This window comes from Coenobita brevimanus, chromosome 76, assembly GCF_032717465.1.
Source record: "Coenobita brevimanus isolate Jiangsu-jjx chromosome 76, ASM3271746v2, whole genome shotgun sequence".
NCBI lineage: Eukaryota > Metazoa > Arthropoda > Malacostraca > Decapoda > Coenobitidae > Coenobita > Coenobita brevimanus.
The window spans coordinates 24,276,855-24,284,403 of NC_137029.1; the positions used below are offsets into that span (position 1 = coordinate 24,276,855).

Below are 7,549 nucleotides of genomic sequence, written 5' to 3' on the forward strand. Positions count from 1 at the left end.
TGCTAGCGTACACTTTTCCATCCTTTTATTTTGTTTTCAAGTACTTGTGTCATTATATTTGCTGCTGTTAATAACGAAACAGCGGTATATAACTTCAAGAGGACAGCATGGTAGGATAAAACTGTTGTGTGCAAATTGTGGTTGTGTAAGATCGTTTGTGGGGGAGGTTAAGGTGGACAGGCTCCCCGGGTTGCCAATTTAGCGCTTTTGTCGCTAAACTAAGTGAGAATATTTCTAGTTAGCGACAGTATTTCATGGTTTGCTACAAGAAATACAGCTATATTATAGAGATTATAGCGATGCTCTAGAAATTTTATCAAGTTATGCTGGAAATTTTCTGGAGCTTTGAGTATTCAGCGACAATTTAGCCATTTCTGGAGAACAAATTGAGCAAAGTTTGTGAGTACGGCAAACGAGCGAAAGGCCAAAACATCAGTGAGGAACCTGGCAAGGGAGGGAGGTGTCGCTGGTGGCTGGTGTGTCGAGCCTGTGTGCCGAAAGCGGTGATGATTCACCTTGTACAGTGATCTGGGACGATTGTGGAACTTCGTGTAAAGCTGGAATGAAAGTTTACAGATGGCAAAATGTGCCAACCGGGAAAAGTACCGATAACATTCAGAAAAGTAATGGAATATAACAGGAAACAAGGAATATGACCAGTGAACAGAACATACAAAAGCTTGACCATAAGGTAAATTACCAATATTAATGTGGATCTTCAGGCTTCATCTTGAGTGCTTGGTGGTGTTTCGGTAAGATGAGATTGTGTTGTTCAAAGGATTTATTGGTTTGACATAAGCATCCTTGGGGAGAGAAACACAAACCTGTTGCTGCGTCTGCTCAACTTCACCTGCTGCTTCACGGTAAGGATTCACTTGCTGTTACTTTTCTACTGTGACAAAACTGTTTCATATGTTACCATCTCAGGCTCACGCACGTTTAATACAGTATTGGTATAATGGTCTACCTAGTGACACGTTCGTTTCATATAAGTCAGTAGCAAGTAACGTGTTGAGATGATGCAGTTTTGATACTGACAGTAAGGTTCCGCACCTCATAAACGGAGTGCAGTGGCAGGAAGAGTGTGCTTCTTTCTCATCTCTGCTGAACTCGGCCCACTTACCCCAACCCTAACCATTTAGCATCGATACAATTTTTTTTTTTTTTTTTTTTTTAATGTATATTATCAACCAGTCCATCCTTTTTACTCACTTTGCTCAGGCTCTGGAATCACCTTCGATCATCCTTACTTTCCAACCATTACCAAGAACTGCTGCCTCTGTCACTCCGCGTTCCACCTTGTTCTCTAGGGGCTCGTTTACATGACCACTGGGCTATTGTGGTGCTGCAGATGGTTGTGGAAAGTGAGCGCATGGACGTGATGAACTAACGCATCGTTCCAGCGAACTTCATTGTTTATAGTAGCGCGTTTTTTCAGCATACTTCGAAACTAATGAGCTGTGGGCACGGACACTACACGTGCTGATAATTTACAGTATGAGTAAACATAGCCTAATCCCAACATATACCTCGCCCTTCTATCCATATGCACCCTCTATAAACCTTCCTCCCCCCCTCCTCCTTCATGTATGCGGACCGGCAAGTATCTGCCATTGCATTTCAAGACGAGACGAATGGAACCGTACGTGAATTGATTAAGGTATATGTTCGGTAGGCTACAATCATGCCTACAGTAGGTATCTGCATCTTGCGTTAAACCAAGGAATTTGTTGAGGCTAACACCAGACGATCATTGTGCTTTCGAGGGAAATCGTAAAAGTTAGAGTATTAATCAGAATTCCACCCTGCACAGTGGTGCTGCTTGATTGGATCATTTTCTTTTAAATTCAATGAAGAAAATCATAAAGCGTGGGTATTATTAACTTAAGGTATCTCCTGTATCGAATAAAATCATCTGGTAGCAGAACGCATACAAGAGCAACGTTGTTGGGTCTTGCACACACACACACACACACACACACACACACACACACACACACACACACACACACACACACAATGCTTGCGTAGCATTTATAGGAAAAAAAAAATACTTGGCTAATTCAGTCAGCTTACATGATTTCCTTTATTACCCGGGAGCTCTACCTTGAATTATAGCCAGATGTGGTGAGTGTAACGCTATATTTAACAAGACTATTATCATTCTAAAAATGTACAGGGAAGAGGCATTTCCTATTTACTTGAGGTATGTACCATGGATTTCAGTCAGGCGTGAAGAGCTTAACACCACATTTTTCTTAGCCAGTATCAACATCCAAATAGCGAGGTATTTCCTGTATTCCCCAGGCAATGACAATGTGTTGTTAGGTTACGATCCTAAGCTAAACCTCCCACATGCTGACAACGCTCCAGGCACCAGAATGCTCGCGGCGGGGAATTCTGCCCTGGGAGAACCCACACATTTTTCCTACGCACTCTAAATCCCGGTCTGGGGAAGGATTTACAAGACATTTTTACGGTCGATCCCTTAAACGTAATCTTTAAATCCACGCGCTGAAACCACGGCAAAGGGTATTGTACCGGTACTGCTAGGTGTGTGTGTGTGTGTGTGTGTGTGTGTGTGTGTGTGTGTGTGTGTGTGTGTCAACACAGAATGGTAAAGGTGGGAGCATACGCCATGAGACGCTTAGCCACGATGCTCACCTCCGTAACATAGGCCTTTGAGCCTGTAGCAGGTTATTCACCCAATAACCTGGGATACAAGGCCACTGCATCATCCAGGTCACCACAGTTACCATCCCTAGGTGTTACCTTAGGTATATACTCATTTTACCTACCAACACACAAAGGGTGGATGGACACTTGAGTCGAGTGACCCCAGCTGCCCGCACCGGGATTCGAACCCTGGCGCTAACGTGCCGGCAACATCGCAATCAGCTTTGCTAACCACTCACTTTTTTATTCAATTTTAACTTAGTGGAAAGACTGAGAGTCAACCAAAGGGTTGACACGTTGTTTTCGAGAACAGCAGGTCAGAGATCAGAGTCACATGGCAAAGTGAAGGAAATAATTTTTATTCTTTTTAGAGCAAACTTGATGGACGGACTGTGGGTAAGGCAAGAACGAACATATTCGGTTTTGAAAATCAGTGGCCAAGGTCATTGGTCACGGAAAATAAACTTTGGCCCATGTGTGACAGTGAACAAAGTAACTAAAATAGTTTTGATGTGATGGGACCAAACTTGATGTCAAGGTTGAGGTTCAGGCACGAATGAAGTACTGTAATTTAATTTTGAAAATAGTCGGTCAAAGATAAAGATCACAGGGAAGATCAACTGTTTGACCCGTAGACCAACTATAGGACGCAGGCAGTGAACATCCTGAATGTTCCTTTCGTAGATAATTTTTACTGAAAGAATTAGAGACACCGGACGATTCTGCAATCTCCTCTCCTGTTGCTGCATGCAAAAAACACGATAACTTACATTAATTTTCCTCTCGTAGCCAAGGCTTGTTTTATACGAGTAAGAGGAGCAATTGACGGAAAATCCTTGCACTCCCCTTTCCTTGTCCTTGAAAACACAGATCCTAGTTACGACTGGAAATTGAATGTAAGTTGTTCGTAAGTATGACCAACCTGGGAGGAGACATTTTCCGCATAGCCTATCGTACTCGTTTTGTAAATCCCAGATCTAGCTTTACCTATCGCTCCAACATGACGCCGATGGTAGCCTACGGAATGCTGGGTTATTTGCACCGGAATTTTCATACGGGAATGCTGAGTTGTTTTGCATCGTAATTCTTAGGCTGTGAAGGATAGCTTTCGAGGTGGTGAGGTTAGATAATAGGCCCTGACCCCGTTACTGCTAGAGGTTCTTGGTGAAGTTGAAAAAAGCCGTATGGTGGTAACAAGAATGTAGTGAAAAATGTCATCGTAGTGAAAGGGTTAAATCTACGCAGGCTTTCAAGGCGCAGGTAGACACAGATATATGTTGATGATTTAAGGTTTCTCTCTCACTGAAAGTTACGGGAGCCACGGTACGTATGTGTACTAGCTACGTGTCTTTGAACTGCAACTGATCTTTATTGTGTGGCACATAGCTTAGTTTTCGTTTGAGTTATCCCAGTGAATAAACTCATCTGCATTTCAAAAGACGAGTCGCATGCATACGTGTCGTGGCTTGCCTAGCTTTGGGTGTGAGGCGGCCTTTATACTGAGATTGGGTACTCCTGACCTTGACTGAGGTTGGAATCTGTCAATAGAATCGCATGCTGAATGGCTTTGCACACTTCGTAACACGTTTTCCTTAGCGAGTTATTCTGCACATAACTCCTTTATACCATTTTATACCATATGCTATTGCTGCAAATTACCGGCATGTTGAATTAAAACGGTATAATTAAAATTATATTAATAACATCGAAAGTGTAATATACAACAAAAAAAAAAAAAAATCACTAAGAAAGAGGTTTTGCCAAATCTCCAAGGCAACTTAACATACGACTCATGATACACAAATTGTCTGATCTTGTAGGCGAAGGGGAGGGGGTAAGTGGGGAGAAGTTGGAATAAGCAAGCACCCCATTTCTCAAAACCACTTTCTGGGCGCTCCGTTTTTTATCGCCACCAAAATTATGCATTAAAAAAAAAAAAAAAAAAAAAAAGATACTCAGAACATACGATCACCATAATATCCGTCAGCGTGTTGCCCGTATCGTAGGTGGCTTGTTAGACTTCATAGCTCAGGTCCTAAACGATTTATTTTGCCTTGCTCATTGACATTTTTTAAAAGTTGTATCGTTTTAATATCGATCTAGTTTGCATCAGTAACATACAACATGATGATGATGCGTACAGTGCTGAATAAGTCGCTGAGGAAGAGACGCAACGACAAGTGATCCGATAACGTTGAGAGGGGTATAATATGGAAGGACACGCCCGTTTCACAAGGTCACGTTCCAATCATTCCGTATTTCACTGTTACCTACATTCCATCTGGCAGTGAAAAGGAAAATGCAGAGAACGTATGGCCCAGCGAAGCGGGTATTCAGTTGTCCTCACTAGTTATGTTATTCCAGCTGACACCAGGCGATTTTATTCAGCTGAGAGTGAGCATAGGAGCCAGAGAGTGTTCTAATGTCATTAACTCACTCATGATCGGAGCAGCTCTGGTATTTTAATGCAATTAACTCAAGACGATTTTCTTCAGCAGAGAGTGAGTCGTGAGTCGAAGTGTTAATTTCTCTCCTAGCGTATACACATTTCACTTTCACCTGGTCCAAATTTTCGTCCTTTTCCAGTTTACTCCACGTAGTTCAGTGGCGGGAAAAGATAATGCTACGACTGCACATCCTTTCCATAGCACTTCTTCATGACTAATATCATATTCTAGTGTTAATCTACAGTACTGCTACTACTCGGCATTCAAGATGGAGAGATGGCAGTTTTAGGCCAGGTTAGTGTAAAAAGGATATAGCCACTCGTTCGCCCTCCCAAGCTGAATAAAATCGTCCAGTACCAATAGTAAGAATGTAAAAAGTCATCGCACTGAAAGGGTTAAGGAGAACAGGCTAAAAATTGCACAGAAAGGTTTTGATGTATGCATATCTACTGCACGAGAGGCAATAAGGCGGACAGTCAGTTTTTGCTGAGTCCCACACTTCCCCTTGAATATAACCTGCAACTGTTGATCCAAGCTCCAGTTAGACGTTTATCATCACCATCATCATTATCATTATCGTCATCGTGCTGTCATCATTTTCATTATCATCAGCATCATTAGGCTATTTATCGCCACCACCACCATCACCTGACGTCATCATCATCATCATCATGGGTAGAAAAACAAAATGGCTGTCCAAAGAATCAAACTCTGGCTCAGTTGCAAGTGGATGTGCTAACTAATGAACCCCTCCCCCAACGAAGTCCAAATAAATAAATAAATAAATAAAATGATAAACATGACTGCACAATAGACCTCAGTAATTATCCCCAAAGCACCATTTTTTTTCTCCCACAACAATTACTTTATTATTTTGGCGTGACCCACATTCCGTGCTGGGGAGAGCTATAATATCAATTTGGGACGTGTGTTTGTATTGGGTTTCCGTGCATAGCGACCTAATCATGTGTGCCAGGTTATAACACAGCCCGCACGCCATTTATATTTTCCCAGTGCTGTACCATATCGTTATTTGTTTGATTTATTTTCCCTGTGCCGTACCTTACTGTTATTTATTTATTTCCCCGATACCGTACCGTTATTTATTTTATTTTCCCTCTGCCACACCGCATTGTTATTTATTTTCCCTATAGCGTACTGTACCGTTATTTATTAATTTGTCCTATACCGTACTGTACCGTTATTAGTTTTTCCTATACCGTACCATACCTTTATTCACCGTATTTTATTTATTTTCCCCATACGTTTTTATGCATATTCGGTGCAGGTTTTTGCCGTTTTGTTGTTTTATTATGCATATTCGTTTTCTGTTCGTAGGACTTAGGATTTTTATTAACCATTTCTTCTTCATCATGTCATTATTATTATTATTATTATTATTATTATTATTATTTGGCATACCGATTACATTTACCATTAATAAACACTTTATGTATGCCATTCTTATTTATCTTAAAGGTACCGTGCATATTTTATACCTGCAGTTTATTTTCTTTAACCATAACTAACTTGGTTAGATCAAAGTCTCTCCTTAACTAGATGATATTGTCTGGAGGTAGTAAGAACGAAATAAAGAATACATCATAAGATTGAAAAGGTTGGACAAGAGAGGGAGAGAGAGCGGCAACGTAAGCATGGGGTGACTCGTGCAGGCTATATTTGACGATTGTGTAGGTGATATGATACTACTGCTATACTGTGGCATATTATCATCACTATCTCAGCTACATAAACACCTTGACACCTCGAGCCACAACACACCATCAAAACTGGCAGTGGTCTTCAGTGGTGTGTCCTGCCATACCATCACCACCTCGACCATTATTTCTCTGTCTCACCGTCCATCTCTCTCTTGACCGGGTCCTCCTTCCTTCCCCATCCGTCTCTCCTCCTCCCCTTTCCTCTTTCCTCTTGCACCATGTCCTTCTCTGTCTTCCTCTCTTTCCATCCCTTCCTCCCGCAGCATCTGTCTCTCCTTCCCTCCCTCGCTCCTCCATCATCCATCTCTTGCTCCTTCCTTCAGCTGACACATCTCTTCTTTCCATCCTGTTCCCCCCTTCCTTCCCCCGGCATCATCCATTTCCCCTTTCTCCCTCCACCTGCTTCGACCATTCTTCCATCCCTCCCTTCCTCTTGAACCATCCGTCTTTCTCTCCCTCCTGCACAATTCATCCCTCCCTTTCTTTTCTTGCACCTTCCATCATCCATCTTTCCCTCCCTCCTTGCTCTCTACTTCCTCCATGCACCTTCCATCTATCCATCTCTCCTTCCTTTCCTTCCTCCCTCCCTTTCTGCCTTCCTCCCTTCACCCTGCACTTCCTCCCTTCCATACTACTTAGCGCAGGGATGGGGAACGTCCGGCCTCCGGGCCGCATAAGGCCCACAAGACCATTTGATCAGGCCCG

General features: G+C 42.4%; 1 protein-coding gene across 2 annotated transcripts in view; it reads left to right on the plus strand.

The window, feature by feature from the left end:
* Positions 1 to 451: 451 nt before the first annotated feature.
* The window catches only part of sif (guanine nucleotide exchange factor still life), a 945,217-nt gene continuing 938,119 nt past the window's right edge, over positions 452 to 7,549 (plus strand). For both annotated transcript variants that reach the window (XM_080278922.1, XM_080278921.1), the window contains exon 1: positions 452 to 863. The gene's annotated coding sequence lies outside the window, so the exon portion shown is untranslated. The remainder of the gene's footprint in view (positions 864 to 7,549) is intronic.